The sequence below is a fragment of the Lates calcarifer genome, linkage group LG15 (genome assembly GCF_001640805.2).
Source record: "Lates calcarifer isolate ASB-BC8 linkage group LG15, TLL_Latcal_v3, whole genome shotgun sequence".
Lineage (NCBI taxonomy): Eukaryota > Metazoa > Chordata > Actinopteri > Centropomidae > Lates > Lates calcarifer.
Genome location: NC_066847.1, coordinates 24,936,750 through 24,964,705, shown reverse-complemented (window position 1 = coordinate 24,964,705; position 27,956 = coordinate 24,936,750). Strand labels below are relative to the sequence as shown.

Here is a 27,956-nt window from a genome sequence, read left to right as displayed (position 1 = left end):
ATTCCTGGATAGGGCAATGCAGGGACAGGGTGGCAGTATGTTGTGTGTGTGTATGAGTGTGTGTACATGCAGTAGATCTGTATACACTGTGAATAGTTTCTGAGGCTTACAATCAAGGCTCTTATGTGGACACAACTCACTGCGATTACAGCTCTTAATAAATTATGATGTGTGCAAACACATCTGTGGTCCAAATCTTAAGCTCCCAAAAGCTCATTTTGACTTTGAGTCCAAACTTAAATCAAAGGGATCAAAAACCGCACTGTGCAATTATTATCATTAGCTTATCAAGTCTCTTGATTGGCTGGATGATGAAAAGCAGGATGTGTGAGTGTGTTTTCACTCTCCTGTCCTGTGTGTAGGAGGTGTGTGAGGTGGCCCTCCCAGCACATTTGTGTTTACAGTATTTTTCCATTTGATCTCTACTCTCTCCCTTCTCTCCTCTCTTTTCCTGCTTTTTTCCCCACTCTGTAATCATTACAACAACAAAGGAAGCCACGTTCCCGCTAGACAGTGCAAAGGTTCCACTAGCGACGCTAAAATGTATGTGTGTCTTCTTCTCCTACTTCTCATCTCTCGTCACTGGGGGAACATGAGTGAAAAACTTGATTGAAAATCAGGAAAAAAGGGAATAATTACAAAGAGGAGAAAGGCACCCATCTACCCGCAACAGCAATCATCAGTGATCTCTGCTGTCATTTCACTCCGCAGTAAATAATTCATCAAAAGAAACAAAGGGGAAACAAATATGCAAATAAATCCCGAAAAGGCCAGTAACATCGGCCTATTGCCACATGGGAAGAATAGTAGTGGATTATTATTATGGCAGGTTATGACTGTGATGAATCTGAATTCCTCTTGTTTCATCTACCTTGACAGTACTGAAGTCACACATACACAGGAAAAAAAAAAAACCTGAAGGGATTTGAGGGTTTGATTGAGGAGAGAAGGGAGGGAGAGAGGGAGGGATTAAGGACAAGGGGAATGGAAGGATTGAGGGAGGGGGGAAGAAAAAGCAGGGAAGAGGGGCAGTCGACATCGGAGGGGAGAAGAAAGAGATTTGGGAGGGGAAGGGAGGAAAGGAGGGAGGGAAGCTTTTGAGGGTGTATTCGACAGTACTGTGAAAGGTAGCCATCAAGGGCTTTGATGAAAAGTGCAGGCCTTCTAAAGCTTAGGAGTGACAGCATATGATTTGGTCAAAGCATGAAGCTTTTCAAAGGTAGACATTCTCACTCCCATTCATCTTTCTCGGGTTGAATATAACTTTTGGGCTGAGCTCTAGCAAAATTCCGAATTGGTTTGACAGATTGACTGCATGTGGTATTGTCCCTGTGACTTACAGACAGTAGGCTGACTGGAAATGTAGACATCCTGAAATGAAGGGGGGATTACATGTAATGTTTCAACAAACTGTCCTAGATCAGCAGCTATGCAGAAAGCCACGTTTCTATCAAGGAAGTGACATAAGATGTGTAATTCTGTGTACCTAAAAGAAACCTCATTATCTTTGTCCATGGTTTTTTAACAGTAGCCATATAAAAAGTGCTTCATAAAACTATAACAGCTTAGCATGAAATCATTTGTGAGCATGTTTGATTGACTAAGTCCCAACACATGTCTGTTAAAACATTCAGCTGCCCTGAAAACCCATCCTAATTCTATTTTACGCAAGAACAAAATGGAATTTAGTAGATTTCATTTTACGAATTATGAAATCAGCTTTTTCCATACTTTCTTGCTGCAAACACACTTCTTGTGGATGTTATATGTGTTTTCTGCATTTGATAACACCTTAACACATGGTCACTGCTGTGCCAGTGGCCACACAGTTTTCTTGGAGTGGTGCTTGAGGCTTATTAGCAGTTTGGCTCAGTACCAGCAATATAGACAGGCTTTCTGCGCCAACAGTCGTTAAAACTGAGGGTTGAGGTTTACAGTCCTAGGTCAGTGGTAACAGGCAACAAGCCGGTAAGATGACACCAGAGTGTAATTTTCACACACACGTACACAAACACGCACATACACAAATTCATTATGTTGAAAATAGCATGCAATTTAAACACCCACACACAGACAGACAAACACACTCATGATACTGCTCTTTACATGTAAAAGCATGCATGTGCACAAAATTGAGTGTGCATGCCTATGAGGCTCTGGTCTGATAATGGCATCTAGTTCTCTCTCACTACACACACACACACACACACACACACAAAGATAATAGTGTCTAATTTAGGCCCTCATATCTGTAGAGTTCTCTAGAGGACTAGACCTCATCAGGAATATATTGGTGACCTACATACTAGGAACACACAGACAGACAGACAGACAGACAGACAGACACACACACACACACACACACACACACACACACACACACACACACAAGCATAACTGCACACACACACTTTGGCACTGGCACACAGACATCCACGGTACTAATAGGCATCTGCAGTGTGTGCCTGCGTGCAGGCACGTGCACAGAAACATGCCTGTACATCCTGAGTATAACTGTACCCACACAGTCAAAGACAGAAACACACAGAGACACAAATATGCAGGTGTGTAAACATGTCTATATGCTGTACGTCTGTGTCAACCCACCCTGCGAAACATACACAGACATATTGTATGAAGAAATTACTATACTCCCACTTCTTCTTTGAAGGGTCACAGAAGTTTTCATGAAAAATAAGAACATATTCATAATGTATATAGAAAATGTGAAATGATGAATGGGATTGCTGATGAAGTAAGGGTCAGAGGCACATTATAGCTTACTGTTTTACATAGCCTGGTTTTATATGGTTAATTGTTTAAGGTTGTGAGCACTAAGAACTTTGCAAGTCAATGAGATTAATGTTGAAATCATTCTTATTATTAGAAATTCAATCACAGAAAACACACACTTCTGACATGCCCCCCATGCTGAAACATTAGTTCATGTTTTTTTTTGAGTGTGCTTTTCAAGTCTGACCAACTCAGTCTTAAAGCTGCCTCACTGAAACACTTGGAGTGATGCATGGTTTAGGTTTCTGGATAGGAAAGACATACCTGAATGCTGTTTACAGTGGATTTCCACTTTAAGTGGTTGCGCTTTTCCGTTGAGGGCAGAGCTACCAGTGATATGATACAATGACTGCATCATGTTTCTGGTGGGAAGGAGTGGAATTGCTGTATCTATGCTGTATTATGCGTTCTGTTGGCACCAGACAGACCTCTAGTCATCATTCATCATTCATGGACATCGTCTGTCAGCTTCACAGTCTACTAAATGGCTGAAAGGACCTGACAGAGAGTGGGAAAGAGAAGGAGAGAAAATCTCAACTAAACATACCAGAAGGCCTGACTCATGCACAGTTATCACCATGGCAAACACCTAGACTGAGCGTAAGCCCAACGCACTCATCAAGTGAGTGATAGAGGGATGAAGAGTGAGATATGAGATGGCATTAAAGAGAGAGGTCATAAAGTAGATGATTATTGTTACTTCTCTCATACAGTTCCTAATACCTCTTAAGGATCTGGTGTCATGAAAAGAGTCAAACTGTATCCAGTGGCAGGTTAAAGAGAGGTTCGGAGCCCCTGCTCTAAAATATCTGCCAACATACGCAGACATTTGTGGGTGACTGTCTGCTCAGCACCATGTTTATAAATGGCTAGAGGAACCTGACTCATACGCTGTATTGGAGGCTACATTTGAAGGAGATGGAATTGAGGTTAGGGACCACAACTGGTGCAGAAATAGGCATCTGAACAGCATGGAAACACATTAACTATTTTCATATTTATGGGTGGTGAGAGGGACTCGGCTCAATGGCGATGAGGACCTGACTCATATATAGTGGTGTTTTTGCTTAGCATCAGAGCTAAAACATAATTGCAATTTTTGGAGCTGGTGATGGTCCACAGCTCAGTATTCAGTACAATTACAATTAAAGCAGACTCACCGCCCTATCCATCACCTTACATTGATGGACAGATTCTGTTTGAATTCATACCTGTCAATATAAAGTCTAAGGATAAAGTGGGTGTCAGAGCAATGGTGATGAAGAAATAATTAGATATTTATGAAAAGATTTCAACCCTTTTTTCTGACTTATCTCATACACAGCATCTTCCAAAAATGTTTCACAAAACGTCTGTCTCTTGGTTTATGTGAACTACAGCTGGAGACGATACAGCAGAAAAGTTGATCCTCTCTCACTCACTGAATGCGCCTGGAAGGCAGTCCCAGGCACTGATTGTGTAATTATCTGTTGCCTCAGTAAATCAGATGTTAATTACAGGCAGATTGTGCCTTCAAATTGAATGAAATTTGAGCTGCACTTTCATGTACGTAAATCTGGCCCTTAGAGCCTAAAGACTCAGGTAGTTTATTTCATCAATGGCAAAGGACTTGTTTGAGGTAGAACAGCTGAAACTTTGAACCAAGTAAGTTGATCAAGATGTTAATTAAATCTCAAACACACTGACATAAGGGAGCTGGCTGCCCTCAGGAAGGACAAAATTGTTGTCTGCTTTAGTAACTGTTGACAAAAACATTGATGTTTGTCTGCTGAAGGTAACATGAGGCTTCACCTCTTACATGTAGAACTGCAGCAACAGCAGGAGTTGACACAGCAAACTGCAAGCTCTACTTATGGCACAATATCACAGGATAGAGAAATAAAACACATATACAGTTTCTCCTTTGTACATTCCAAAAACAGGAATAAGATAGGAACAGGAATAAGATATGACTACATTTTTTTTAATTAAGTTACTGCAGGCTTCATGACCTTGCCAAAAAATAAAAAGCTTCCTGTTCTGTTTAGGGAACACAAACATATGGGAAGGTAGTTTGTCTCCTGCTGCCTCTGGCAAGACAGATAGAAGACAAATCATCTTTGCACTTGTTTTTACTGTGCAAAGATGACTTTACTTTGTCTTACTGCTGCGTACAGTATAGATTTATACTATGAGGTCATGTCAAGAATGATTATCTGTTTTTGTTTGTTTTTTTAGGATTTAGCAGTTCTTCAGGGTATACTGCTATGTCTGTGTTGATGCAGATTTATAAATTTCTATTATGAAGATAACAAATAGAGTGATAACAAAAAGAGCATGCTGCCCCTGTTGGAGCTATGGACTATGAGTGCTTTCTAGTTACTCCATATTTTGTTTCACTGCATGCAGTTAATGATTTTCTTACCAATATCATATTTTATCATGCCCATTGTCTTTCTTTTCCTGTGAATGCATAGGCAACAAAATTGAAACATGTCATGCCAATGGGGCAAGTTGAGATTGAAAAAAAAAATGTGGAGAGTTCAGTGTGATGGTGATATGTCTAGATTGCATAAAATGTTACTGTCATGAAATGAGATGGAAAGTGAAGGAGAGACAAATTTAAAGGGACAGAGAACGTAAGAGAGACCGACAGATGGACAGAGTAAGAAAAAGGGCGAGTGGAACAGACAGCATTTTGTAATCATACATTCAGCGTGTGCTACCAAAGAGCTGAGCCACTGTTATGTAAACCAGAATGAAACATTCATGAGCAAACTATCGTCTCGCTCTCAGCCCGTTGGGATAGTGCATGAATGACCCATATGGTGGGTTGGCTACTGTCTGAAATTCATCTATAGCGAATGGAAACACTTTGCCTAGATATCAAACCTGGAGAGTAAAAAGAGCAGGGAAAGCAACGACCTTTATTAGCATGAATGGAAAAAAAATCTTATGTTGCCAGAGCAACTAAGTTTATATTTAAACCTCAAAGAGAAATATGGAGAGGGGTGGGGGGGGGGGGGGGGGTCGAGGGACAGAAACAGGGATTCATAAGGAAGAAGAGAAGAACGGGAAGCGAGACAGGGATTAGGCAATAAAAAGACAGATGAGATCTAGAGACAGCTCTGACACGCTCAGGCAGCGTATGCTTTCTTGTGAGCCTGGGAGCAGCTGAGCTAACCACACGCACACACACACAGCCAAACACGCACACACACATGCACAAACGTTGTGATGTGGTTAACTGTGACTTTGTCTCTGACTGGGTGTATAGATGAGATGTTTAGAAAAGGGTTTGTATTGTAGGAAGTTGTGCCAGATCCCCACCACACCACACCCCACCATCATAAGGAGAAGGGGAGTCAGTGGGCTTTGCGATTCTGTTGTGGTTTCTTTAATTCTCTCCCTCTTTTTTTTCTCCTCTCCATGACTCTCACTCTATCTCTGTCCTTGCTGTCTGTCTGTTTCTCGGTCCAACGCTCCGTTTCCCTTCGGCTATTTCTCTGCATTTTCTTCTCTCTATATCCATCAAGCTTTTCTCTCATCCTTAACCCATCCATCGCTCACTTTCTAAGAGGCAATACACAACCACGAAATAACATTTGCAGTAATCCAACAACATATCTGAACGCAACCATTCAAACAGGGAGTGTAAATGTCCATAGCTCAGCAATCTAAGCTCAAACAGGGACACAAGAATATGAGAGGATCTTTTGAAAGTCTTGTGATAGTATGAACACTGAGCTACTGGGACACTAAGGAAGTATGAGTTTCAAGAAAAAGTCAGATCAGTCCCACACATGGTTAAAGAACCTGATCTTTGAGGCATGTGTGGACCTAAGTGCTGTAACATGAACACAGGGGGAGTTTAGATTATGACGGTAATAAGTATAGGAACCTCCTGCCAGATAAACCACACTGCTCTGTGATCATAAGGTGGTGGGCCTTGTTGAGGTTTATGACTTCTGTTGTGGTTGCTTTGTACTTCAGTGCTATTCTGTTTTTTTCCCAGGATTATCATGACATCTACTGAGCATTTCCCCATCACTCAACCTCTATCTCAACCATTTTTTTTTCTTTTTCCTGCAGTGTAACTTCAATATCCCTTAATGACTATGGTATGATGTGTACAATAACCCGAGCCTTTGATTTTCTCTGCCTTATAGCTGCTCTTATAGTTCTCCCCGCCTCCCTCCTCTCTCTCTCTGTTCTTATATAAACCTTGCTTTGTCTGAGAGCTATACTTCACTCTAACTTGAAAGAAATTTTAACCTGTCTTCTGTGTCACCAGGCACACAGGCTGGATCAAGACTCTAGAGGTCTGAGTAATCCCTAACCTCGCATGTATATTACCTCCACAGATTCCCACATACACGGGCACGCCACCACACACACAAATACAGAAAAAGCCCTAGGTGTACTGATACACACATGGAACCTGATCAATCAGATTTTCTGTCTATATAAATGCACACACACACACACACACACACACACTCTTCTACCACCCACCCCCACATCCCTCACTTCTTCCACTGTTTCCTAAACCTCAAACACCCACACACTGCCTCTTGATTCAATTAAACCACAGTCAAGTCTGGATTGTGACATATACCCCATGGAGGGAAGTGGGAGATGTGTGTGTGTGTGTGTGTGTGTGTGTGTGTGTGTGTGTGTGTGTGTGTGTGTGTGTGTGTGTGTGTGTGTGTGTGTGTGTCTGGGTTCTTTTGTATGAATCAGAAAACTTCATGACCTCCTTCGCCATGGCCCTTCCTGCTCATTGTGGTAATGGATGAGTAACCTTTGACCCCCTAATATATTCTATTCCTGCCTTCTTCTCCTGCTGCTCTCTGTCTTTCTTTCTCCCCATCTTTTGCTTTTTTTTTGTTCTTTCTCTCCCTTCCTGTCTGTCTGTCTCTCTGTCTCACTCTCAATCTCTCTTCCCTAATGAGACAGGGACTGTCCTCCCTGTAGGGAAAGAGGTCAGTGCCCCTGACACACACACACACACACACACACACACACACACACACACACACGTACACGTACATGCACACACAGAGATAAACAGACAGACATAGACTCCACACATGCATATAGGACACATGCAGACATGCACACATCCATGCAGATAAAAGGACAAACCCCCACTACCACAGCCACACACACATCATATACACAGACGCGCACACACACACACTGACTCAGAAATCCCATCTCTATTATGCAGAACATCAGTTAGCTGATGGTGAAGCTGATTATGCAGCTACCCTCAGCTAGCCCACAACTCCCTGGTGGATATCTGCCTTTAAAACCCCAATCTCAAATGTCTTCTTAGCATATCAATAGAGAATTATATATTCCTAAACAGTGGGACTTGCATACATACAGCTTTTCACAACTTTTTCATCTCATCATGTCACAGGATGACCCTGCTCGTAAAAAAAAAAAAGACAACTTAAGGCAAACATTTCACTCTAAAAGCAACCAAAAGTAACACTTAACTGTCACACTGATGCAAAGATTACAGAGGTTCCCTATCATGAGTTGTCTCTCCATCTGTCATAGTATATTCTATAAATATTGTATTAGCAAGTGCAGATATATTAGTTTGACTTCATAATGAGTTTAAAAAAAAAAGTATGAGTTTGCCAAAGTCTTTCATCTAAAATTTTATCTTTACTTGACAATATAACTCCGCTACATTTTGGGAAATTTGACTAATGGTCAATTCACTTAACAACGGATGAAAAAACAGACTCATCAGCCACAATTAATTATTCTGGTGCACTATGCCAAGACTTTAGCATACACCATATTCATTGACAGAACAGATAGTGTTACAGGAGCGAACACTTGAACATTCCAACATTTGAATGGACACATGAAATATCCAGTTACTGACTTTTAATTTGTGTTGCACACGTGGGTGACTGGGGATCAGCAGCAGGTAGCATGGTTTGGAGACATTTTTGATCAAACAGGGTCAGAGGTTCGATTCTCTGTTCCTCCCATTTACATGTCTAAGTGTCCTACACTGAGGAGGTGTGTGAGAAATGTTGCAGAACACGATGTACAAATAGTTAAGGATTTTGGAGACATTTTTGATCAATCCAGCAAAAACCATGATTTTATTTGCTAAAACATCCAAATTTGTGCCTCTGACTGGCATCTTCTCTATAGTGATCAATGCTTATGTGTGCGTAATGTTAAAAGAACTGTATATTATAGTGCTGCTAAAAGAAAAACATTTCTGACCACCTAACTGTGAGAAAAGAATACCTCTAGTCCTTTTACTCTCTGCTTGTTCACTTTTACCCCTTCATTGGCAAGTTTTAATTACTATCAGGTAAGTTTTCTTAGTTTCAATGCTGCTAGTGGCCTCTGTGACATAGTGAGTGAACTGAAGAAATGGCCTGATCGATGAGTTGATAGTTTCAGTCGAAAACCTGACAGTCAGTCTTTTACTGTTGCACACTGCATTCATCTTAAACCTGAAATCCCCAGTACAATGTGAACGAGTCAGCAGAAGCACAGAAACTAACTTCAGATCACTCTACAAATACCTTGGCTTGACTGGCTCCCAGAGGGTTGGTTTTATAGATTGGTGCAATGCAGGGGTGAGTCGTGGTGACCCCACCAAAGATTGCTTGCTAAGCAAGTAAGCAAAGTAATCTGGCTCTGTCTGTGTGTGCATGTGTGTCCATACATGCATAAGAGTGTGTGTATATGCCATATGCTTGTGTACTTGTCTGCATATGTGCCTGAGCAATGTCTGCATATGTTTGTGAGTGTGTGTTTGTATCTGTGTGTGTATGCTTGCCTGCCTGCTCATGAGGAACTGAGAATGCGGCCCCTCTTGCATGTTCATTGATAATGCCATGCATTGCCATTCTGCATGTTTTAGCTTGGTAATTGAAAGGCCATCTGTGGTCTACTGGGGAGGTTTAGTAAAGGGTAAACTACGAAGCTCATTATTTCAGGAGGAGGACACCCCCGGAGGCCAAAACAAATGAGTTTGTGTCCAGTTTCACCTTCGGAAAACTCAATTACTGTGGGTAAGGTGTATGCATGTGCAGTATTCACGCATGTTCTTCAGGAGTTTGTGCAGACTTGCATACATGCTCTCAAACAGCAGTAATAAAACAAAGTCAAGCTGACCTGTAGTTCTGGGCAGACAAAACCAGCCACTACTTTGTCAAACAGACAATGTTGTGTTAGCCAAAACTTTGTCCAACAGAGTATGAAACAAAGAAAATTAGTAACACACAGAGAGTGTGTGTTTGCTTGTCTGCCTTTGTGTGTCTGCTGAGTCCATAAACATGGCAACAGACATGACCTGCATGTCTCAGCAGTTTCCTGTGTAAGCCGAGCCCTGTGTGTATGTGTGTGTATGTGTGTGTGTGTGTGTGTGTGTGTGTGTGTGTGTGAGGAGGGGGGTTCATGGTTCTCCTGTCACTCCTTGGGCCTGCAGAGCAACACTTTCCACTCTATTAGTGTGTCTCGATATCTGTGCGCCAGCACATGTGTGTCAGCTTTTACATGTATGTGTGTTTCCATCTGTCTCCTGTCACCACCAGTTCTCTCTGCACCATTAGGACCTGTTAAGATCAAGGGTCATTTTTCTAAAGGTCAAAGTTCACCTCTCCCAAAGGTGAAAAGTCACCAGGGTCAGGTCTGCTGTGAGGTGACACTGAACAAGTACACATCTGCAGCCTTGACAACTAACACCTTTGGGAACTAAAAGAACATCTCATGTGGGCGGCATATAGTATATCCAATATAAAGACATACCACAGCACTCTTTGATAAGTAAACTGACATGGGAAATTGTTCTGAGGGACAAGTGGTTAATCAACAAAAAAGAGTAATATAAAAACTAAAGAGTCGTGTAAAACTAATAAATGACTCACAGTATGTTGCCAAGATTATATGAAATCTCCTTAAGGTTAGGATTTGAACATTTCTGACTTAAACAACCGTATCCTGTATCAGAGAAGCCACTGAGACAAACATCGATGTATGTGCAAAGCCTTATCTCAAAGATGCAACCCCAGGACATTGACATGACGGGGATAAAGCCAACAAATAGACGGCACCAACTTTTGCTATGATACTTAATATTTGTGTAAACCAAAACTCATGCCATTAGAGTAATTTGAAAGATGCTGTGATACGGTATTATGGTACATATACAGTAGGTGCTTTAATTAGTTTCCAAAGCATTCTTGAAATATATTGTACTGCTGTTGCTTATTAAGCTGCTTAAAATAGAGCTATGTTATAAGAACAATAAACATCTCAGTAAGGGTGAACTGCCTAAGAGGTGACTAATTTAGCAATGTCTTATGTCAGTCTGGGCTGAAAAGAAAACTTAAAAGGGGAGGAAGTCCAAGTTCATCCTGGAATTAAGAATAGGGGATGTTTGGCTACACAGACACAGACATCCGTTAACATCCACACACAAACACACCCACACTCTTGCACTAGCACGGGCACGCATGCACGCACGCGCGCACACGCACACACACACACACACACACACACACTGCCCAAACAAATATCTCACCCATGCACCAAGTCAACCCATTCACCCAGCCCCAGCAGTTAAAAACAAAGTTTGCCCCTCCAGCTAAACTCAAGCCTGAACATAATTGAGTCTGTGCTTTCAAATGATATTATTGAATTCCATTGCACTGCTGTACTTTTATTGTTTTTATTTTGTTTTCTATACTGCTACATTCAGTTTCATTGTGTGTGTTTTAATGTTTGATAACTTGGGGAGGATTGATAAAATAAATATCATCATGTGCCAATATGTTCCTTTCTTTACGGTTTCTTTTGAAGCATCTTGTGATGATATTTGCCACTATCACGGCTGGGATATTTGCAATTATAAGAAATGGTAATAGCAATGTAACCACTAGGCTTATAGAGGAGCAAGTGGACTTACATCAAAATATAATCCAAGCAAAAACGTAACATTAACTAGGTTAAATTCCTGTCTGCACTACATCATCAGTGGCTGTGGTTGCACAGCCAGGGGTCATGGAGTTGGTGATCACACTGGAAAGAATGTAACTTAGAGATAAGAAGTAACTGACAGTCATTAATGTGCTACCAAAAAAAAGACTGAAAAGAAAAAGACTGACAATTTTGTCTCCATCTCTCACTCATAAATATATTTTACATATCACAAATGAACATGCAGCAAATGGATACATGACAACTGTATACACCACATTTGCATGCTAATACTGAATACACATGGACACACATGAATGCACAAAGCCTAGACAGACGTAATGAAGGCTAATGTTAGGTTCTGAGTAGATGTTATCACAAAAGAACAAAGTAATGATGTCCAGCAAAGAAAGAGCCCAGAGCTACTCATGCTGCTTTTCCTCTCCTTTATTTTATTGGCAGAAATGGAGCCTTGGTTTCCAAGGTGACACTTTGTATCGTTTGGGGTAATTTTATTGAATGAAAAAAAAAAAAGCCAGCACTCAAAAAAATAAATCGTTTGATGAATGTAATTTCATTACCCCACTAAAATCCCATCCAAACAAATGATGTACACCCAGTCTATCAAGACTGTGTTGGTTAAAACACCATGTAAATTTGCTGGTGAAATGTTAATATCTGAAAGCAATGTATTTACCTTTTATTCGATCAGAATGTTCATCCTTAGTTCATCTATCTAAATTCTGTTTATATTGGTCAAACTGTTTACTACAATGAAATTCAGCCTTGTTCTATGAACTATAATAAATCGTTGGATGAACATAATTTCAATACGCCACCAAAATCCCATTTAAATAAATCAAGTAGAACCAGTCTCTCTTGACTGTATTGTTTGAACACCATGTTAATATCTCAATTCAACGTATTTGCCTATTATTGGATTAAAATGTTCATCCTCACTTTGTTTGGTCAAATTCAATTAACTTCAGTTTACAATGGTCAAACTGTTTAATACAACAAAATTCAACCTTACTACAGAGAAAAGAGCATCCAAAATTATTTTAATATTTTGCTTAATATTTTAATATACAGCTTAACATACATTCAGAACCATTCTACCCACAGAAATACATGTAGGAGAACTTCCACCACAAAATTCACTCAACTAATACCACAGCGAGAAGGATTATACAAATGACACACTCATTAGTACTGGGATGTTCATTTTTAACATGGTAATTGACAAAAACAGCACCAATTAAAAGCAATTTCTAAGACATTTTAAGGCTCATTTTGTATTGTTTGTGTCAAAAATTTACCTAAGAATGCAGTTCTTACTTCCAAGTAAGAAGTACAAGTGTAGTGGCTTCAAGAAGTTACAAACATTCCTGCAATACAACCATCACAACCACAGAGAACACTGCATAAATCTGGCCTGAAATTAGTGCAATTGATGATGATAATAGCCAAAGAATTAATTCAGTATTTTGTACACTAATGCCGTTTAATAAGTCATATTCATAACCCTTAATTTCTGCTGTGAATCTAACATAGTTGCACACAGACAAATACAGGAGAAGCAACTAACCATGTATTCCTTTACAAGTTTCTCATGGTCTTCATTCAGGTAGGTACACAGGGACTTGAGGATGCACGCTTGCCTTGTGTTAACTGTGTCATCCTGTAAAAAAACAAAAGGAACCTATTTTGACAATATTCTGCATTTTGAGCAGCTATTTGTTAAAACAAGTCTTAATAATAAACTGCAAGTTTGATGAATCATCAGTGTTCAGAATAGTGTGTGGCTGACTTTGGTCTTGGTAACCCAGAAGGCAAATATAACATCAACATCTATAAAGGTAAATCACAGCTAAATCACACACGAAATGAGACAAATTCTCTGTGTTTTTTACAGGTGCCATCTGCCAACGGTGGCTTTGCTAGCAGGGCGGCTAGCCCTCTTCCAGCATCTATATCCATCCATCCATCCATATCACTATAATATAACTATAGAAGTATATTATTAGGCATATGATTATAATCAGAATAATAACAATACAACCACAAAGGCCCCCACCCTCCCAGACAGTCATCCTAGGGAAAACATGGGACCTCAAAGATGTAAATATGTACATGTACAGATAAACAATGGAAAACTTATCATGTAGTGGTGAGGGGGTGCAAAGACACTTGCGAGTATGGGGACAGAGTTTTATTTTATGATGTATTTCTGGTAAGAAGAAAGAGAAAAAGAGAGGGATATTTGCACTGAAGGGGACTGCAAACAATTTTGTTGTGCTCTTGTACAATGACATTAAAGATTCTGATTCTGACGGTTGTTCAACTTTAATGCAGAAGATCCAGTAGCAGGAGCACAACATGCAATATTCCAATAAAGATAGTGATTTAAAATAAGTGCCATAAAGGCAATGATTTTCATCACTTACCAATTAAGGCCAAGTACTACTACAGATGTGCTAATGTGATGCTACAGAGGCAGGAAAAAGAACATACTTCTACAACTGTAAACAACAATTTTATCTTGCTTCTTTGTAATATAGTGCATATCAGTGTGCAATAAATTAGCAAAGCAAATTCTATTTGCTTGACAAGATAACACAGCTGCACAACAGCTTTCATTGCACCATATTTCTCTATAATATTTCAAATACTTTTGCTAGTATTTTCAGAACTGCCGCTGCAAACCAGCAGCTCCAGAGATTTCGTGTCGGGAGCCAACAGTAAAATAGTCAGAAATATCTATTTATACCTCATACTGACCAGACAACACTGCTGCATCGATAGTTTATACTTCTTCCCCTCGCTCTGCGCGGATCAGCTGTTCGTCCCGACAGGACGCTCCCTCACTCTTGCTCGCCCACTCACTCACTCCGCTAGCTTAAGAAGCTATGAGCTTGCACACTACAGCTAAAACATTAGCCAAGTGCCTCAACTTATCAAGCCTGCTCTCCAATACTACGCTTTTTCGTTTCCTTTTATTTAAAATATTCTGTAGCTCTCTTTGTGGTTCGTGTTTTCGGGTTTGATGTCAGAGAATAAACGGTTGTAGGTTGTAGAGTTAATATGCATAACACCCCAGAAGAATCACATCCCTCTACGTAGCTACGGTACCTACACTACTGTAGGAAAACAAGTACAGTCAGAATTATCAGAATCAAGCATCAACTTTGAACCGAAGTATCGGTTCTCGTAACAACCCGTAACTTAGACGCTCTATGACTTACCATGGCTACGACTACATCCCGGCGCTTCTCCCCACGCACCCCTCTCTTTTAAGAACCACTAGCCTAACTACAACCCAGGTGTAGTTTCCACACCAGGCCAGTCTCTTAAGGGGCTATTACTTTCACTGATATGAGCACTAAATTATCGCTACTGCTTGCGGTATTACTTTTCTGCACCGCAGTTGAATGTCAATTTTGAGAGATACATCCATGGTGTAATTAAATAACACCTAGCTATAGCAACGTTTAGCTAACATTAATGTAATTGAGACAAGCTTGCATGACAAAATTCATGTTTAAGATAAAACCGTCCAACTGAGAAATGTCTCAGAAGCGTCACTTAAGAATCACTTATCATGAAGAACTAAATACATTCATGTAGATATATTAATTTCTTACCCTTAACATCAAGCATGCCAAAAGATGATGCGAGAGTACAAGGGTATTGACCACTCCCGCCTTTAGGAAGTATTTCCGGATATGTTTGAATTGGAGCATGCGCAATAGCTCACCTTATCAGAGTCAGATTTTTTTTGAGTTGTGTCCAACGAACATAAACCAATCATTTAATGACCATAAACAGAAGCAATTCACTTTATACTGACATATTTCTAGGTTGCTAATCAAACACATGCCATAGTTGAGTTTTTGAGTGTGGTTTGTGTAGTAATTGATAAATAGTAATGTTACTTGCAATAACCTCTCTATCATAGTTTACTTCATTCTTGATTTCCCGCATTCTCTCACCCCCTCCTTTTGTTCCATTACATATTTGTCTCCCATTTTGTCTGTGTCACTCTTTAGGTTGAATATTTTTTTAACTCTATTGATGTTATAAAATAGATACAGACAGGGATACAGTTGATAGGAACTGAAATATGTGCTGTAATAAAGCTCAATGTCAGCTGCATCTGTTTAATGTGTGTGTGTGTGTGTGTGTGTGTGTGTGTTGTTATCTCTGAAACATATTTAATCAATTTCTTCCTTGATAGTCCACTTGTGTTTTTCTGCCCTGAACTACTCACATTAGTGAAAATCACTATACCTCTAAATTTACTTCCAGCCCACACAAAAACAAACCTTCTAAATCTGAGAGTGTGTGTGATTGAGTGTGGGAGTGGGTGGGTGTGCATATGTATGAATGTGTGTCCATCTTTTCCCAGGTTGAACAGGATGTGAGAGGTCAGAGGAGAGGGTCAAAGGTCAAAGCCTGACTAAATAATTACCAGATACTCTTTCCGATGACACACACACACACACACACACACACACACACGTCAAACACACAGCTTCACAGCTATATGGGTTGTTATTTTTGAGATGTCTGGACTCTGTCTTCCTCTGTGACCCCCCTAAGCTTGTGCACACACCCTCACCTATACACAAACATACACTTGAACATGCTCTCATTCCCCGCCTGTCTCAGTGGCACTGACACACTCGCCCACCGATCCACCCACTCACCCTCACACACACATAATGTGCTGGCCTGAAAGCTTGTCCCACTGACAGGCTATCAGTCAGGAAACAGAGGGGAGAAAAGGGGACGAGAGCAAGAGAGAGGGGCATGGTGGCTAGATTTAGCCTGTCAGTCACAAAAGGTCAAGGGTCGCACTGAAAGCCCACTGACATGTATGCACGTGCACACACACACACACACACAGGCATGCATGCACTCACACACATACAACTGTGTTCATCAAAACAAGGTCAGAAGTGGAGGGCAGACAGCTGGCTAGGTTTACAGAGAGTAAGAAGGAGAGCAGACAGCTGGGTAGTTTTACTAGCGTCTGCCCTTTAAATAGAGACTGGAAGAAAGTTTAAAGAGGGCACAAGTGAATGTTTACAGCAGGGCAAAAAGGTGCAAGCACTTATTTCAATTGTTCTGAATGAACTTAATATCAGTAACATACCCTCAACAATTCATGGGCACATTTTAAGGGAATAATAACAATTCAATCAGAAAAAATGAAACTGTTAAAGATGCCATAATGTAATTGGATCACACAAAGTACAAACTTTTTGTCTTGATATTTTTGCCACAAGTATTGCACAGCCCTTTTTCCCAGCACCCTTTGAAAACTGTTAAAACAGAGGAAGGAAGCAGGTAAAACAAAAACACTCCCTATGCCAAATCCTCTGTTTTTCATTCCATGTCACTGTGGCACACCTTCTAATCATCTAGATCAGTCTAGACCGGGACACACCAAATTCACCTCCTGTCTCTGGACTAAAAAAATAAAAAAAACCTTCTGTCCTTTTAAGTCCACACACAGGTAATTAGTGCCTTAATGAGAAGACATGAGCAAAGAGACCTGGGTAGAAATGTGCACACAGACACAAAGACAAATGGGTATATCTGCACACTTAATCATGCAAACTGCACATGTTCATGAACACAAACAATGTCATGCATTCAGACAGGTAAGGTTATACACACACACATTCACTTCCCCTCCACTCTCACCAACCATATGGCCCACAGGTCACGTACTTGCACTCACAAACTCTATAACCAAAACAAATTAGAAGTTTATTTTCTCTGACTACTGGAAAATGAAAGGAGAGAATAAAGTTGAGATAGGGCAGAGAGAGAAAAGGTGAAGAAGTAGTTTCAGATGGTAATGAGGGTGTTAGTGGCTCTTTCTCAGAATAGCCCTCTGATAACATTAGTATCAAAATATCATAATCTCACAATTTTAAGGTTAATGATTTCTTTGAGACTGTGACGGTTGTGCACTGCTGTTTGTCAGTTAGCAGGCAGCACCATGGCATTGTTTCCCTTCTTTTCAGTTAGTATATTTGACTCTGTAGGTGGAGTTCATTGCCTTATTTGTTCAATGAGGGTGGATATCCCTGGTTATGCTCTGGCACTGCTTGACACTAGGTTATTTAAACCTAAAATTTGAAAACATTTATCAAGTGAGCACTGGTTGAATCACTATTGCGGGAAATGCAGTAAGTTATCTGTAGAAAGTAGCAAATTTTATTTTCATGAAAATGTCCTGTGGGCTACTTTGCATTTCTTTTGTTTATCCCAGAGGAGTTTCACCTCATGGAGGACCACTTTTACCAGCAGGGACCCCACATGTGGCCCCAAACAGCAAAGATAGAAAAGCCTAAATAATGTGACTATTCAGTAATACAAAAAGCCAGACCAGGCAGAACAACATGGGTGGTCAAGGTAGAGCAGCCAGGTGGGATTAAAAGGAGGACTGTTGGAAATAAGAGAATGGAGTGGAGCATGTGGCCAACACAGCAGGAAACCCAGTGGTCATTTCACCCATGGACACACACACGTACACACAGCAATTGATAGACTTACTGATAAAGTGAAAGATGCATGGTTAGCCAAACATGGAGACAAACAGCGAGACAGGCCAGAAGCCAGATGAACAGATAAGGATGCATGCAAGGCTACAGTCACACACACACACACACACACACACACACATAAACACAAAGAGACAAACTGGTCAACCTGGCCAGACAGGCTGAGTTTGCTTTGCCTGTGGGGATGATCAAGGGTAAGCTGGGACACACAGTGATCTGTCTCATTAATGTTGTGCTGTCTGGGTCATGAAATCTACTTTTTTTTCTCCCAGCTCATGCAAGAGTAATGCTTTCCTTGTGATTTTATATTATCATCTAATCTCTCAGCCCACCATTGATCATTTGTGTGTCCACAAAAGGTGAATAATAAGTGAAGGTTTCTGTGTTTAAAAATTCAGCAAAACATATACTGTATAAAAGTCAATGCTTTTGATGCAATAAAGGTAAAGCATAGGTGAATGTGGAAGCAACGCTAGGGTTAATATTTCATTTGCAAGATCATTTATATTTTTTATAAGGCTGTGTCAAGTACACTACAAAAACCATCCATCTTAACAAGTAATTTCATCTCACATTCAGCCTTTGTGAGAGGTCCGTGTGGGACTGTTTCCAATGCCGCACCTGCCTGCAACTCACTATCTAATAAAACTCAGCCTCATCCCACAGGACAAATAAGACACATATTGGCCTTATGGATCTTTTTAATCTAAAAAATGAAATTACAGTTTCTCAGCTGTTTACTAACCAATGTGTCGAAGACCTACCAAATGCCTTTAAGAGTTAAAAAAAAAAAAAAAAAACTCCACCTTGCAACAGCTTAAGGCATTTGGAACTAAAATTGATAAAATCATTATGCATCATGTCCTTATTTCTCTGATTGTTCATGTTTTATGCAGTGGCAATAGATACAAAACAGATGTTAGAATATCTGATTTCAGACCAGCATTGTTAGTATTACTGTTATCAAAATGAAACCATCTATACATGATACTTAAAGTATTTAGCTTATCAGATTTGGACATGTACAGTTTATGGAAAACATGATTTGTTCAATTAATAATTGTAATATAACAGTAGTAATGTGAAATTTCATACAAAACTCATCTAAAGATGGTAATGATGCTGCATCCTCCTACCAACATTGTTTTGGGTCTCACAGACAGAAAGCAAAGCCAATTTTAGGGGCAGTGTGAGTGCATAAAAAACAAGATTAAATGTGAAACTGCCATGGGCGGCAAATTGATGCAAAGACACTCCCATGCAAGTTCAAGTTTCTGATGAGTTCTGAGTTCAGGCAGAGGCTGAGCTGAAAACAAATACAGCCACAGGCCCATGTCCACAAACAGGGTTGGAGCATATGTTACTAGCTAGCATATAGCTGTGTACAGTTGTGTACAGTTATGTACAATTGGGATTAATATACTGGCTGTTTGGGGCAAATGAACACAAACAGTCCAGCAGTCATGATCCTCTGCTAGTTTTGATCTGTAGTTACTGTATGTTCTTTTTGTGAGATGTTAAATGAGTCCTAAAAACAATTAACTTAAATTGGCCTTGACTATATCTGTAATGGTATTCACCCACTGTGTTGCTGCTCAATATTTGTGCTAAACATCAACAATAGCTATCAGTGTACTTGCATATGTAATGATTTATCAACCTTCGAGTCTTCGGGTCTTCTCTGCATGTCTGCTTCAGTTTAATTCTGAATATAGTCCAGTTATGATACCTCTGACATTTCACATACTTACTGCACAGCTGCTCCACCTAAAAAGAAATGATTTGGAAAGAAAACAGCACCGGAGCAAGACGGACACAGGAAATTGAGAACTGTGAAGTGGCTAATAGGTAGAGAACTGTTATCTGTGTATCATGTTCATGTGAGACAGAAGCATAATAGTTCATTATTATGATGTGGTGTAACAATCCAATCTGATGGCAGCAAAAACTCCACCCAACCACGTTGGGAGTGGAAAGATTGCATGCAAACGCCTTCTCTCTTGCTAAATCAGTCGAGGGGAAATGACGCGTTGCACAATGGCTCTGTTGTATTATTAGCCCCTCAGAGGAAGCTACAATTGTCGGATCAACCTCCAAAAAAAAAGAGTAAAGTAAGTCTGGGAAAATATCAGCTTCCTGCCCATGACTTCAGGGTTTAGCCTGAGTAAGTGTTTGCCTCTGCCTGTCTGCCTTTCTCACTGCTTCATAGACTTTCTGACCCTGTTTCTCCCCCCCACCCCCCCACCCTCACTTCACAGTTATTTGGCTGGCTCCTTGTTTACCCAGATCAAACTTGTCAGGGAAAGCCAAGTGAGTTTAAACAAACACATGCGTACACTCACACACACACACACACACAGACACACACCGATCAAAATTAGCTGGCACCAGGGCACCACAAAACACCACTGCTAAAACACCAACTGCACCAGTATCTGATTCACATTCAGTACACTCGAGATTATTGCTGTAATTTATGCTGACATAAATAAATCATTCAAATCTGTGTGCGAGCATGTGTGTGTAAGTGTGTGCACATGGGAGATGAGATGGAGAGGAAGTGAGTTAGGCTCAGAAGGAGTGATAGTAAAATGAGAAACAGACAGTATTTCATTTATTATTATTATTATTAGCGCTAATGGTCAGATTTGGTTTCCCAAGAGCTCCTCTCAACCTCCAACGCTCAGTGGAAGCAACAAGCTCCCAAAAAAATGAGAGCGAGACGGGACATCTCCTTCCAGCTTATCTGGTTGCTAGCCAGTCTGTATCTCCCCAGGGCAGCACACACTGTCTGTCTGACCTCAACTGAACTCAACTCAACTGCAACAGTAGTCTCACTGCTGATGATGTGGAGCTGAGAGAAAGGGGGTTTGAAGAGAGCAGTGGAGAGAGAAAAAGGGTGGGAGGGAGGGAAAGAAATGAACGCCCTTTACATGTTTCTGGTGAAGAGGCAAAGCCCAAGTCATCCCCTCCATTAAACTGCTAAACTGATTCAATATTCAGAAATCAGTAAAACCATATGTTATCCATTTGTTGGAATTATGTAATTAGGCACCACATAAAACAAAATTCTATAAAATGCTTGATTTAGCATTCATTTTAATGAAATAAGTGGGTGAAGTAGACACTTAGTGCATGGTCAGCAATAACCTGGACTGAACCAAATTATCATTCATTTTATCATAGAGAGAGATGAGAATTATAGTCCCAAAACCAATTTAGCTGATGATTTACTGTTATTATGATAGCTGTTTTTCCTCTGTTGTTGAACTTATTTGTGAGTGTTGACTCTTCCAATCACCACAACTTGTGCAGCTTTGGCCAGAGGTGGCAATTCCACTCTAGCCTATCAAACTTTACTAAGCTCCTCTCCCTTTATTTTCAGTGAGGTGGCTGTTGAGTGAGTGGTTTGCATGTAGCATTAAGTTTTGGGGTTTGCACAAGTTTAATGAAAGGTAAAGCTGATTTAAAAAAAGCATACATATATATGTAAGTTGAAAGAGACAAAGAGACATAGAAAAGGCAATGATGCCTCTCATTGTAAATGCATACAGAAGAGAAACACAGAACATGGGAACAGACAGAGTTGAGATCCAAAGCTACTGATGGAGGTTGGGAGTAGGAAATGAAAACAGAGAGGATAGAGTGATGGAAGGGCAAGTAAAGAGTGAGGAAGAAACAGGAGGAAAGACATGAAAAAGAGGGAGAAAGATCAGGAAGGAAAAGGAGAGTGGGTGTTCATAAGCCAAAGACATAGTAAAGGAAATGATGGAGTTGGCACCAAAGAGCAAAGGTAGAGAAGGGGAGTGATGAGTTTGGAGGAAGAGTTCAGCAAAGGCCCTGGATCCAATCAAAAGACTGTTTTTGATTCTGTTTTTCATTTCACCTAAAATAATGTTTCAATAGTCACTTGCTCACAGCTATAAGCACCAGCCTTGGTCTTTGAATGGGTACTCATTTTGAGCAAAACACTTCTCTGTGGCCCCGGATGAACTGCTAAAGCTCACTGCAGCTGTAGCTTGGGGAACTGAGCATTGTGGGATTAGCTAACCTTGTTTCACTCTGGCAAGCCCTGTAGAATTATTCAGTCTTTTGAAGATGTAGTTTAGAGCAGGACACCTGATTCTTTAACATTGCTTGATATATTTGATCCTAAAGGTGACTGAGCGGAACCACTTTTGGTTGCATGAGTGGAATTGAGCTGCATTATTCATAAATCAACTGATATTATGTTTTAAGTATGGAAATAAATGATGGATGATTATGGTAGAAACTAATGGTAATTTGTATAATTACAATATTTTCATAGGCTGCATTGCCATACGCATAACACCTTAAACCAATAAAATGAACAGAGCACAGGAGCAGAAGCGGCACCGTGTCTGCAAGGATCTCCATCACCAGGCCCGGGATGGGACCCAACCCTCATGTCTTGGATCATCACTGGGGACAAGAGACCAAACAACACTCTCTGCAGTGGAAAAGCCCTCAGTCTCCAAGACTGAATGAGGTGTACCATGCTTATGTTTTTCTTCGACATTCATAGGGTTGTACATCATGAGTTTTTACAGAACAGAACTTCCAGGGAGCATTCCAAGCACAACAGGAGCTTTGGGAGCAGTATATTACTGCACAAGGTGAGTAATTTGAAGGGGATGGCGGCCAAATTTAAATCAGGTATGGTTTTTCCTTTCTGTAGGTATAATCTGAGCTTTTGATTGCACCTCATATATATATGATATACAATATACTGTAAATGATAAAAACAAACTCAGAAATATTCAAAATCAAGATTTAGTGCCCATACTGTACTCTAGGGTAAAGTTTGGTATTATCTTTACATCACCTTGTATTCAAACCCTGAAAATGTTCGTAAAACTTTTATTAAAAAACAACTTACTTTGACAGCTTGTTGTTGATTTTTGGGTAGAATTCTCTTTCACAGCTTTAAAATAATGCTATGGGACGTGGCTGAAAAAGCCAGGAGAAGTGTTGGCAGCAACCATCATAAATATATGATACATGACTACAACAAATTAGAACTGAAATTTTAGCCTGGCACACATTAATTCTCCTAAGAGATAAAATATTGATTGCGATCGATACAGAGTAGTACAAAAAACTGAAAAACAGTGAGTTTTACAAACTACGTGAAGTCTCAGTGGTAGCTGTGTTTACAAGAACCAAGCAAGAAGCACATACAAAAACAAACTATACACTTACAGTACTGTATGGTCTGGCTTCACTACAAGCACATGCAGACGTGTCTCACAAGCACACATGGCCACATCAAATGCATGAAGTGAAACAAGCATATGTGTAAAATTCCTTTGAGAAAAAACTTATTTTTCAGAGACAGACCCAAAATACTCAACAGTGGCTAAGTGTGCACATTTCCTGTGAACACATAAACACATGCATAACGTTCTCTCCCAAACACAAACAAATGCAATGTGAAGTTTTCTCAAAAACACAAACTCGTAAATACACATGAGGCCTCTGACAAATGCATAACAAAACCTGCATGTGTCAAGCCCTCCACAAACTTATGCATTTATGCATGAAGGTTCTCACATGCACACACGTGCAGAGCTGCTGTCTGCCTCCCACATGTAGTGTTTGTGACGCATAGGAAAAGTCATTAGACCCGCACTTCCTCTCCAAACAGAAGAAAAAGAAGAAAAGACCGTCTTACATGAAACACACAGGAAATGTGTGGGTGACTGCCTGTATGTAAGTGTGTGTGTGTGTGTGTGTGTGTGTATGTGTCAGTTTGTATATTTGTATGTGCATGTGTACACCCATGTCTCCCAGACTGAAGTTCTGCCCCAAGGGCTGGTGACCAAGGTCTTGTAATTGCTTGCCTTTGATTGCTCTCATTGAGTAGACTACAGCAACAATTACAGCCAATTAAAACACACGGCTAAGGCTTGACTTGCTCAGCAAAGTCGCATACCATGATCTTGTGGGTTCAGTATTTGTCCAAACCCTTACCCCCCCGATTTCCAGATTTAGACTTAACCGAATTATATTAAACTGGAAACAACCCACTATAATTATATAATGTCAAATATGTTTTTTTTTTTTTTTTAAGAATAATCATCATTTAAAATGTGCAGCAAAGGTGGAAATACATTCTAACATGAACTCAGTCTATCACAAAACTGGCTTTAAGCATTAATTTACAGCATCCCTGATTCAACATAAAATAATGGCAGAAAACACATTACAGTGCTGATCAGGCTGGATGTGTTTTTCAAATTAGTCAACAAAATGTAAAACATCTCAAACCATGTATGGCTTCAACTGTAGATTTCTGAGCTTCACAAGTTTCATTTCTCTCTACACAAAGGTAAAAACAGTTAGAGCTTCTGCTTTTTAATGGAACTCATGGTTATAATTGTGTAACTAATCACTTGACAAACAACGGTGTGTGCGTGTGTGTGCATGTGTGAGTGTGCGTCTCGTTTATGTTCCTATACACAAGCTTAAATTTTGCATAACGTCCAAACCAGCACTTCCCTGTGTTTCTGACTGTGCGTGGGTGCTTGTTTATCTGCATACTCAGTCAACATCAACAGTCTGTGGCGTGTCTGTGTATGAATGTTGTGTATATGCTTGTTGAGTAGGTATATATATGTGTGTGGGTGTGTGTGCGTGCGTGTGAAAAAGAGAGAGAGAAAGAGAAAGAAAAAGAAAGAGAAAAAAAAGAGAGAGAGTTCTTCTCCAAATTGGCCCAAAGTCAATTTAAATAAATGATCCACTGCAGCAGCTTGTGAGAAAATGTGCGAGACAAGGAGAACAGGAAGAATTTAACAGAAAAACAGTAGCTCTTAGAAATCCAAAACAACAAAGACAGGAAGAGAAGACAGAAGGAGGCAGAGGGTGAATCCTGGGGTTTGGACATCTGCTGAAGCTTCAGAAAACTCAATCACTTCATGACTGAAGGTGGAAGTCTTACCTGTCTGCACTAAATCATGTCAGATTACACACACATACACACACACACACACAATGCCGTGAAGACAGCATAGACAGGTGAAGGGCAGCTTTCCTGACTGCCATGGGGAAGAGTACTCCCCCTTTCTCTCTCTCTCACACACACACACACACACACACACACACTCACCAGTGGATTAATTTGGACACTGCGTCTCATCTCTGCCTACCTCTGCCATGAACATCTGTTACCTCAGCAGGATCCAAACTGCTAATAAACACACAAACGCATGCTTGTGTGCACAGACACACACACACACACGCATTATCTCTGTTTCTCTATCTCACACACACATACAGAGACACTTCTCCTTCAGTCACAATAGACAGCTAAATTTGGCCCAGTCTCCATGTGTTACTGCACTGTTCCAGTATTTTGTATATAGCTGTCTGTCCACATACACACCTACACCCACAGCTAACCAGCACAACTAAGACTTCCACACTTCTACTTTTTGTATTCACTTGCTTTTATGCCTATCCATGTTCATACAATACACACTGATCCTTATGTGATAAGAAATTGTATTATGATGTAAGAACTAAGACATCTGTCCCTTATGATTCCTTGGAGTATAACTTTCTTCATTGCTAACAGCAAACAGTCTCTCAGGTGCTGTTTATTGGCACATGAAAAGAGAAGAAGGTCTGTGCATGCAAGGTTCACCTCTGATTATTCCACTCAGAGTTGGAAATCCCCCCCTCACAGCAGACACTAAAACATGCAGGTGTTACAAACTGTAATCATTAGCTTTTGAACTTAAGGCTGAACATTTTGTGTTGGACTGTTCAAAGGGAAAGTTTTAGTGTTTTCAATTTATAATCTGGAAATTTGGTTTCAAAGGTGTTTATGTGTGTGTGAGAGAGAGAGACAGAGAGAGGGAGAGAGTCGCTAGTTTCAGTTATTCTTTTTGTTCAACAACTCCAACTTTTCTGTAAATATTTGTCAAAAACTGCTTGACAACCACATGTTCCACAAACCTCTGACGTATGTATTTTTAAACTGTGTTACATCCTCAAACTGGCATACTTTCTGTTTAAAGAGGACAAGACCATGAGATATATTGAAGGGAAAGTTCATTTCAAATATAAATCAATGAAGCAGAGTGAGAAAATGGAACCAAAACAACATTAAGCTTAAACCTTAAAACATATTCCAACATGAACATGAAAGCAAACAATCAATCAGCTTATGGACAATTATTTGTTACACATATAGAAAGTTTTGCTGGTTAGCCACATTGGGGTGCTCTCAAACTGTGGTAAATGTTTCATGCTCTTCACTTTCACATTCAAACTTGGTGTTGTGGGTGTATGAAATTAATACATCAGCAACTGTAAACAGCCTGCACACAAAATGATGTGATAACACCATTTTGAACTTTCACAGAACTGTTGCATCTAAAATGTCAGTGTGGGCTGTGGGAAAACAGCACATAGTTGCATGCTAAATGAAGGGGCTACCAGCAGTGGTAGCCCTCTGTTGCAATTTCCCGGCTGTTAGCTAAACTTAATAGTTTTATATCCTCAAGTCCACTAGTTCGGTAGTTCTTTGCCTTGTAATATAGTCTCTCTCTCTCTCTCTCGCTCTCTCTCTCCCTCTTTTCATATATATATATATCTATACACACACACACACACACACACACATACATACATATATGTGCTAACAATAAATTAGACCAGTGTTGTTCATTTCTCTAAAACACTGCTAGATTACATGTATATTCAGAATTTCTTGTATGTTTTTATGCATTCAATATTACCATCTCTCTCTATTACCAAACTCAGTAGCTGTAATTTAAAAGGTTATTAGTGTATATTGCCTGTAAAAAACACATTAGCTTAGTGCCTTACCTTGGCAATCTAATTCCCCTGAATGTTCCCATTGTAGAGGTCTGGAGCCAGGGAGGATTCCTCCAGTGTTAATTAAACCGTCTGTCTTGCAGAGAATTAAGGTCGTGATCTCCCAGACCTCACTGCTCCCACACTCCCTGAGAAGAAAGGAGAGAAGAAAAGAGACTTAATGAAGGAATAAAGGGATGAAATGACTTAATGAACCGCCTAACGAGGCCTGCGGCCGTTTAATAAGGGCTTATTAAAGCTTAATTAGAGCAATAATCCAGCTTGTTTGGAGTCATTCAGTGTTGACTTGTGGCTGATTGTGTTTTTATGGTAACTGGGTAAACAAGGAAACGTTATCATTCCACAGGACGGAAGACAAGTTCAACAGTGTGTGAGTGTGTGAGGTCATGTGTGCATGTGTGGTGCCACAAAGAGGGACTCCAAGGTGAGAGCTTCAGATGACCTTCCTGTCACATAGAGATCCTACAATCACATGTTAAAGTTTGATTCACATCCACCACCCAATTAAAACACTCTTCCAATAACCATATTACTCCATAGATGTCAAGGTAGCTCCTTTCATCAACAGTTAATGATCAGATTTTCAGCATCTTCAAGGCAACCAGCAAAAGCTTTGTCATGTAATATCCTCACATCACTCGGCAGGAGCTGGAGCTCAAGGCACCAGACATGCTACTTATAGTAACACACTCCATGCAGTCAGATAGATCCTTTACTTTTTCACTTATTATTTACTGACTCACTAGTTTTCTGGCTAATTACATAACTACCAAA

General features: G+C 40.1%; 1 protein-coding gene across 7 annotated transcripts in view; it reads right to left on the bottom strand.

Moving 5' to 3' along the window:
• cdkal1 (CDK5 regulatory subunit associated protein 1-like 1) overlaps window positions 1-27,956 on the bottom strand; it is a 435,182-nt gene that overhangs the window by 61,052 nt on the left and 346,174 nt on the right. For 5 of the 7 annotated variants that reach the window (XR_007814619.1, XR_007814622.1, XR_007814616.1 and 2 more), the window contains exon 15: window positions 27,174-27,310. The gene's annotated coding sequence lies outside the window, so the exon portion shown is untranslated. Of the gene's footprint in view, window positions 1-3,057; window positions 3,292-13,327; window positions 13,421-27,173; window positions 27,311-27,956 lie in introns of all 7 variants that reach the window. The other 2 variants (XR_007814618.1, XR_007814617.1) reach the window with 2 other exon arrangements.